The sequence below is a fragment of the Conger conger genome, chromosome 11, assembly GCF_963514075.1.
Source record: "Conger conger chromosome 11, fConCon1.1, whole genome shotgun sequence".
In the NCBI taxonomy this organism is placed as follows: domain Eukaryota; kingdom Metazoa; phylum Chordata; class Actinopteri; order Anguilliformes; family Congridae; genus Conger; species Conger conger.
Genome location: NC_083770.1, coordinates 24,344,600 through 24,353,303, shown reverse-complemented (window position 1 = coordinate 24,353,303; position 8,704 = coordinate 24,344,600). Strand labels below are relative to the sequence as shown.

At 40.3% G+C, this 8,704-nt stretch overlaps 1 long non-coding RNA gene across 1 annotated transcript; it reads right to left on the bottom strand.

Moving 5' to 3' along the window:
* Positions 1 to 4,608: 4,608 nt before the first annotated feature.
* On the bottom strand, positions 4,609 to 7,203 carry LOC133139865 (uncharacterized). Its single transcript, XR_009709965.1, has 3 exons — positions 7,121 to 7,203; positions 6,392 to 6,498; positions 4,609 to 4,709 (listed from the first exon to the last, which is right to left on the bottom strand). It is a non-coding gene; the product is annotated as an uncharacterized LOC133139865 (long non-coding RNA).
* Between the last annotated feature and the right edge of the window lie 1,501 nt (positions 7,204 to 8,704).

The following is an 8,704-nucleotide window of genomic DNA, read 5'->3' as shown; positions in this document are numbered from 1 at the left end:
ATGTACAAATTATAAATTAATTCCAAATAAGCTGCATGAGCTACATGGTTGTAACAAGGTGGAATCAGTTACACTAATAAAACAGGAACAGCCATGGGAAATTAAATACCAATGAAGTCCAGAGAAATATTGCACACAATATAAAAAGGGGTGGATTCTTTCCCTTCTCTCCACAATGTTTTTGTATTGGAGACTTTCTTCATTGTATTTTCTGCCTTTTCATTACCATTATTATTTAGCTGATGATTTAATCCAAAGCAACTGACAGTTGATTGGACTAAGAAGGGGATTATCCCCCTTGGAGCAATGTGCGGTTAAGGGCCTTGCATGGATCTGATTGTGGCTACACCTGGGCTTGAACCTTCAACATTTCAACCACCTGTGGAAATGAAACCATGAAAGCTGTTTAATTGGTAACACCATGTGTGAACAGCCATGGGCCATGTTTCTTTGGAAAAACCCTCTGGTCTATGGAGCCATTAGCATTCTCTTACGTCACACACATGCACTTTTAGATCAGGAAAGATCAGCAAAATTTCTGCTTAGGAACAGAATTAAAATAAAGCAGTACCACTTTGATTTATATATGAGCTCTGAAGTTCATTACTTTCTCAAAGAAGTGTTGAACATTGGACATTCCTGAATTAAAATGTCTGCAGATGTGGCTGCTCTTATCCAATAGTGTCCAACAGTGGGCATACAGAAAACAGGCCCATGCTATATCATTATGAAAACAATTTACCTAATGCTCTGCAGATTGTACTAGTAACTGGACCCAGTCCCATACAATTACATGCCAGATTACAAAACAGAACAACAGAAGGAACAGCCATAGTGTTTCAAGAAAACTGTTTCACATCAGAAACAAGAAATCCTAGACACTATTGGCTGAGAGACCTTCCCCAAAGGAACTCCATGACCAACAGTAGGACAAGAGTCAACAGAGTTACTTTGAGTCCAATAACTACAGAATATACTATGTACACTTCCAGTGTAAAATGTTTCTTAAGCACTGAATATTTTTCAATGCTTAAACACTTCTTTTCCAACTTTGTGTTTATGGAGTAAAATTAACCTTTGTCCCCGGTGCTTTTATACCTAACCATTTTACTGTATTGCATATGGGAATATCAGAAAAAAAGAAAAGACTAATATATAATTGTATGGACATATGTATGGACAGTGACAGCATCAATGGGGTTTAAATAAAGCCGGTGAACTGGATGACTCATTGAAATAACCTGTGCTTCTAAGTCAAGGGTTTTCATTAAACCAGAACAGCAATGATGACACAGATTGGCTTGAATGCTTGAGGTGAGTTTGTACATAATAGCTGGTTGGTTATTGACCAAACTTCAAAGCAATTTTTTAAGAAAAATTAAATAGTACTTGTAGGGAGAAACTTTTTAAACTGAAATTGGATAACAAATATGGGCTGGATGTTAAGATGGTAATAAATTAGTTCCAGAATTTCACTATGGATAAAAAAAATACATTTCAATCATATTTCCACTTGTAGTTGTTTCTGTTAGCAAAGTAAAATTACTATTCCAGTTTCATCATTTGGTTTAAATGTTGAATGTTTGCAATAAGTAGATTAAATTAATTTTGTGGTCATACAAAGTCATCTATCTACATCTTCAGATGATGAATTAATTTGGAAGTTTCCCATCCACATTTGAAATGTTTTGACATGCGGGAAAAGCTGTCCAATCGAGGCCTTGTGAATTTTGGAATTGATAGCTTGTCTCGGGCCGATGCTGCAGACAGGGTCACACGTGAAATCCCCTGTCGCCTTCACTTACCGCCATAATTCACTCAGGGTGACAGTGAGGGATAGCTCCCAATATCTGGCCTTGAACCTCAGAGTAGTGATGACACCAGTGCACATCACGATTGATGTGCATTTCCAGCGAACTTCACGCAGCGTGGAGCCGAGGTCACAAGCCATTATACGAATGCCAATGCAATTAACAGCGTGAATATGTAGAACTAACATTTACATTCGATTGCGTGTTTCGACTACCAATGGCCTGTTGTTATTGGGGGTTTGAAGCTCCAGTGATATGACTGTCTCCTGTGTCTCCTCAGTGGTGAGCCTGCCCCAGTTCAAAGAGAGCCAGTGTGCTCATTAAACTGTTCCCATGGTCACTATCTGCCATCGCCCCCTACCCCCTTTCAGGTCAGGCTTCTTTGAACAAGAAATGACAAGGTCTCATAGTCCAGCCCTGCCTCAGTTCAATTACCAGGCACAAAAAAAAACCAGTGGTCAATGTCAAGGGGAGTAATTAATCAGTGAGAGAGTTGCAGTGGGAAAGCTAATAAGAACAGTACACAAGGATAGGCTTTCCTCTGTGGCTGGGGTAGCTCTGCTTAGCCTCTGCTGCTTCAGAAGAATGTCAACATCACACAATGCAAAGCATGTAATGCAGAAGGTCACTTTCTTTACTTCTACACCGTCAGCAGCTAGTATCTTTGTGAAAATATGGCCTCTACTTTGACTTGTCAGCAGTCACACAATAATCATCTTCTTAATACTATACCTGCTCATCCAGCACACACAGAGCTGTTGCTGATATAGAGTGTGTGCGATTTACAGAGGACCCATGTCATTTTTTACCACTGCAAGGAGGGCTGTTAAAATTATGCACATGGTAAAGCAGCAGGGGACAGGAGCATAGCATAGTGCTAAAGGGACTTCCCATGAAAGAGGAGGGAAATGTGCATTATGGGAAACATTCTTCCTGGAGACGATCCAGGAGGAGCTCAAATAAAGGTCATCATAGGGACCTCCACATATGTCCAGGGGAGGGATACTCAACTAATTATTTTTTCAAAAAGTGCAGTAGAGTACAAAGGGATAGAGAAGTGACTGATAAACCTAGGGAGGGTCTAGGGCCCACTCAAGTGATTAATAGTGATGCAATGCATCCTGATGACAGATGTGCGCATTATGAGTTTTTCCCAGAGTCTTGCGCGTGGGGGAGATTTGGCAAATGCATTTTGGGGTGGTGTAGATGACTTCCAAGGAGCTGTAAGTCAGACAAGAGTCGCGATCTGTCTGTGATCTTTTTATGGGAGAGAGACATAAAGCAGAGTTATGGCTCCACTAGGATACTGAGAAACATTAGTCAAATTAATGGAAAAATAGTCATCCCTGAGGAAGCATTTAACTGCATGACCGTTTGAAGGTGTGATGCAGTTCAAACTGACTGCTGGATCTGTAGTCTTGTGCCTCTAATGCAGTCTGAGGTTCCAGTCCAGCATGATCAATGTGGAACACTTCATTTTGGCTTGAGCCCACCATGGTGTGAATGAATGCATCAATCACTTTTCAGTCAGATACACGTTAGGTCTACTGTCTGTGCCTAGCAGTGAGAGCAAACTGCAATTCTGTATACAGAGTAATCATATTTGGATGCTCCTGCTTTTATCTTAAAGATGGTGATGTCAAGGGATGGGTTTAACCTGTGGCATATAAAGATTAGCTAGTGCAAAGCCTTCTCCCCCTAAGCCTATTCTCACAGCTGTCAGGCCTGCCTGAAGTTAGCAGATCCCCACAAAGGAGAACAGTGTCTGAGTCACTGCCTCCCTGTCGTCTTCCCACAATGCTCTGGTGACTGAGCAAACACTCCCACATGTTCTGCTGAGTCACATGATCACAAAGTCCCGGCCCCAGATAACCAAATAAACAATATTAATTATGTTATAACAAGAAGACGATAAACTATAAACAATTGAAAATATTAAAAGTTAATTTCCCTGTTTGTTTGCATATTTCCATTAACTCATATCCCATAACTGAAAAGATAGGAGCAGGACTGGCGTTATCTGAATGAGGAGCCTCACACTTGAAACAGGCCACACTTTTAAAGCCTCTGGTAAAACTCTCATGAAAACCTGCTTATGAAATAAACTACAGGTTTTGTCAGAGAAGCAAGTGGCCAGCCCTAAGATAATAACATATTTAAAAGCCCCAGTATAGCACTTCACACCTGCAATAAGGACTCTCATTAAAACACATACAGTTGTTAAACTTTAATAAACAGTGTTTAAAGAACCTCAGGGTGCAGAGTGATATGCTAAGTCACTGTTGACATCAGTGTTATCTGATGAGATCACAAAAAAGAGTGCTGAAACTAGATAGTGTGGTGTAGACACATCTGACTTGCTACTTGCTAATTACCACAGAGATGTGACTTGTGTGAAAAGAATATAAAAAAATTGGAGTGTATGAAAGAAGCCATTCAAAGCCATACTGCTGGAGCTGGTAATGTGTGTTACACACAGTCATACTGTACTCAGCCTACTTTAATACTGCAGCCTACTGCACTTGCAAGCCACAATCCATTCCCTGGGTGAGAATGTAGCCTATTATATGCTTTGCGCATATTCTTTGATGAACCGGCTAAAAGAAATTCAGGAGCAAAATACCTTAACCTGGTCGATAGCATCACTTCTGCCCAGCCCATTTGATTTGTTATAATGAATTTCTTAACACATTTCTGTTACATTCATCTTCCATTATACCTTGCTGGTCAGTAGAGAATGGGCTCCCCCTCTATATCCGAGTTCCTCCTGAGATTTCTTCACATTGGGGAGAAATGTGGGGCTGCTATATTTTGGGTTCAGGTCTGGTGTTTGCTCATCTACTAATCCGCCTCTGTTACTCTGTGAAGCGTCTTTGGGACAGTCTCCAGTAAAAAGTGCTATACAAAAAAAAGAATTGAAAACTGAATTGAATGGTGATTGTGACCATATGTCCATACATCTGGGACCACTGTATCAGTGCCAAAGGAAATGGAGACTCGGCATGGATGGGGAAACGGGTAATTGTGTGTTAAATGTCTTATGTCTCCAGAAGATGCTCACAGTTTGTTCTCATTGCGGATGATTTAGCAGACTGGCTGACAGTCATCCATATAGCCTGGATAAAACGTCAATCCCATTTTATCATCACAGTTACAGAGAATGTAGAGTGTTAATAATGTGTTTAAAGTGGCCAGGCAAGTTCATCATGGATCAACTGTCCTTTCTGAAAATATATTGCTTTCATTGTAAATAATTACAGTATGACTTGAAACCACAATCAGCCTGAATGAAATCCAATGGCATGCAGGTACAGTGCCCTTCAGAATGCATCTGGAACTAAATGGCTGTAAATTGAAGTGCATTTATTGTGTGGAACATGTTCGCAGATCTTTCAGCTGAAGAGGGTTGCTTTCTTTTCCCACACCGTAGTGCACCTTATCAAATTCTTATCGGTTCAGTTCTTACTGCTTCCCCTTCTGCGGACATATCAGGACAAACTTTTAACACCACACCGGAATTATCAGCTAGAGTGCACACATCACTTTTTTAACTGTTAACATATGCAAGTGTACAGTTTTTCCGAAGCAATGCGTTTTATTTACTATACAGCAGCTGCTCATATAAAAGTTAAGATTAGACTTAACTCCACCTGAAACACCTGCAGGTGCTGTATTACCCGATAACACACATACACAAAATCTTCTCTAAATGCTAGCAACATCCTGCAAATATCCCAATAATATCCCTTCAGCAAAGGTAGTATAAGACACATATCTGATAAGGGAAATATTAATCATATTCTTGTTACCCCGGGCAGCAAAATGTCAGGTCCGGTACAAGTCATGACTTAACATGTTCTCTAATATACATTATGTCCTCTTCAACAAATTGAAAGAAAAAAAGGGTATAATTTTAAAAATGTAATCTTAAAAGGCTATTCTCCTTAATACCATTTTCACTATGATTTTTTGAGTTTTGTGTATTAATTAATATGTTTCGTGTATTTTCATAAGTTGTTAAAACATTAGTTTCAGAATGTTCCATTTGCTTCCCATAATTTGCCCTATTTTAGCCTTTAATGATCTGTCAGGGTTTGTTTGGCCTGAGATGAGTAGACTCTGAGTAATTTTCTGCATAACTAGTACAATTATGTCACTCGGGGATATTGTGTCTGGGATGAGATCATAATATTGTATCATGGAATGTTTTAGCGCCATTACACGCCATTAGTGCAATGGTCACATTTTTTGTGTCAACAGATGAAAGAAATCTGATAAAGAAATCTGATTAATAAGTTCTTTTCCATCCCCAGTGAGAGCAGGTGGTGCTGTGGGGGGTGTAATATGGTTACGCAGAGCACCCTTTTAAAGAGGAGCGAGCTGGGAGTCTGTCCGAGTAACATGTCGAAGGGACGGGAGATGGGAAAACTGTATTTTTCATAAGCATAAATGCCATAAGAGTTCATTATATCCACCACTATGGCTAATAAGGAAGCACACTCCAGTGAATCCAATATGTACAGTCACCGTTATAGGTATGTTATGATAGGTATTGATTTCCACAAGGATTGTCATCTTACCTCTCTCATATGTAGCCCTTAAGCTGGAGCTGGTAAGGTTCGTCACTCATGTTCAGCCCAGTATCCCTCAGTCACCCTGCTCCCACTGAGCCTGGTGCTGGGTGGATCTGCAGGACACAGGAGCAGCATGACCTGCATTATTGCATAGAGACTGTATCTGTAAATATTGTAGCTATATAGTTTAGACTAAGCATTCTTGCTGAATTCCCTGACCAAAACATAATTATGATACTTGGTAAAAATATTAGTTAATACTACCAAACAATAAAATAGGATGGCTTGCTGCTTTGGTGCTTGACCTCCAAGAGAGTTTATAAATCCAAAGAGGTTAGACTAACTATTTTAGTTCACCTTCAGATTGAAATTCTGAGCAATGCAGCCTCATTCACATTCATGTTCTTCACAGTACCAAGGCTTTTTTCAAACATTCCATGGTCAGGGAAGGATCTGCAGAACTTGTACGCAACGGACCACTCCGATCAGGCATGACCGAAAAGGGAAGCTTGAAGTTACCCATCGGACAGTTACCCCAAAAACGCGGTAGAAGAGAGTCTATTCAGACTTTAGAGGCACTCCCGAACACGGAGGAGCATCTGCTGAATCACTGGAGCAGGGTTCTTCCAAATGACTAAAGATAATCCCAAGTAATTATCTAAATCTAGCTCCTCACAAACCGGAGTGCGTTAGAAAGAGGTGAGAGAAAATATTTGTGGAAACTAATACGGCTACCTGAATACGGGGCAACAATCTAAAGAAATCCAGTCTTCCAGGCTACCTCTAACTGGCTCGGCGTCTGAAGCTAGAGGCAGCACTCAAACATAGAATGGAGGGACAATGAGCCTTAAATAGAGTAGAGCCCGCCTAGTAGACTGCACCTGGATACCAATTAACCAGGGCAGCAATCTGCACATGTGAGCCAAAACAAAATGAGATGAAAATGAATTGAGAAACCTTGACATTGTATTGGAAAAGCCAGTATGCCTGAATGATTTTAAAATGTGGATAAATGTACAAGCCAGGCTTTTCATCTATCTACATATCAGCTGTTCTGCGTTATCTATTTTGCTAATTGTGATGAGCACATTTGCATTTCAATGAGAGTCATCTGGAAACTAAAGGTTAATTAATAAAATATTGGTTCTGGTTTCTTTGGAAATGAATGTGAATAAGGTTAAGTTTCAATAATAATAATTTCAAGTTAATAAGTTTGAAAGGTTTGCAAAAGTTGTCAAAAAGTTTGATTTAAGCCTTTAGTTTCTTGGCTACCACTGTAGCTCCTTCGCCTTTGACTTTAATCACAGTACCAGAGTTCCTCTCAGAGGCTTGGAGCAAAGCTCCCAAACATCTGAATGTGCCGTTGGTCAGCTCTGCCACAGTTTCCTGATTTTCAGTCACAAACACCTTCATTTTGCAGAGGGGCATCTGCTTTAACCGTCGACTGAGTCCTCACAGCCAGCCAATACTGAGATGGACATAGGAGCAAACAAGGTCATGGAACAGCAGTTCTGCAGGCCTAGTTCTCTGCTAATCTCCAATTAAAACAGTGATAATTGCTGTTGCCAACTTTCTTTAAAGCTCGCAGAGGGGAAAAAAATACACACTCAGAAATATTGTTTGATGCTCTTAAAGTACCCGAAGGATTGACCTACTTTGAAATCATTGAAACAGCAATCTCAGCTGACACAAAGGGAATTAGCGCAGATTAAGGATCAAGTTCAGCGGATTAACATGCATGAGGAAGGCACTAAGGCCAGTTATAATTATTGGCCCACAGAAGTCAGCTGTGTTTTTCACCATGGTAGTATGTTCCTTCACTCCAGTGCACACCACACTCCTAATCCTTCTCACTGGCCCTGCTGTGGGGTGTGCCATTGTGAGTTTGTGGAACCAAGCAGAACATCTGAGAGGCTTTTGAAGTATGGCCTTACATGAGAAACCAAGCAAAGAGCGTGTTTGTTTAACAGCAAAACCCTGAGAGATGGATATAGCTCTATAATCAACTTCCATTTGCACAGAAGACTTGCCGGGTTTGTTATTCCAATTCATCAATGCCCAGCCAAAGTGTCTCTCCGACAAAATCTGGGGGAGTACAGAAGATCCCACTACAATCTGTAAAAATGTTGTTGTGGGTAAAGTAAGGTTAGGATGATGGAATTCAGACGAAGAGTTATGGCAGAATTATTTTGTGGCAGACACAGATCGAACAGCAAGCTCTATTTTAAACATAGACCCTTGACAGGTCCTCTTGAAACTTCTGTCATAAAAAAACAACAACTGGGATACAGAGACTATAATCTAGCTGTAATTAATTTG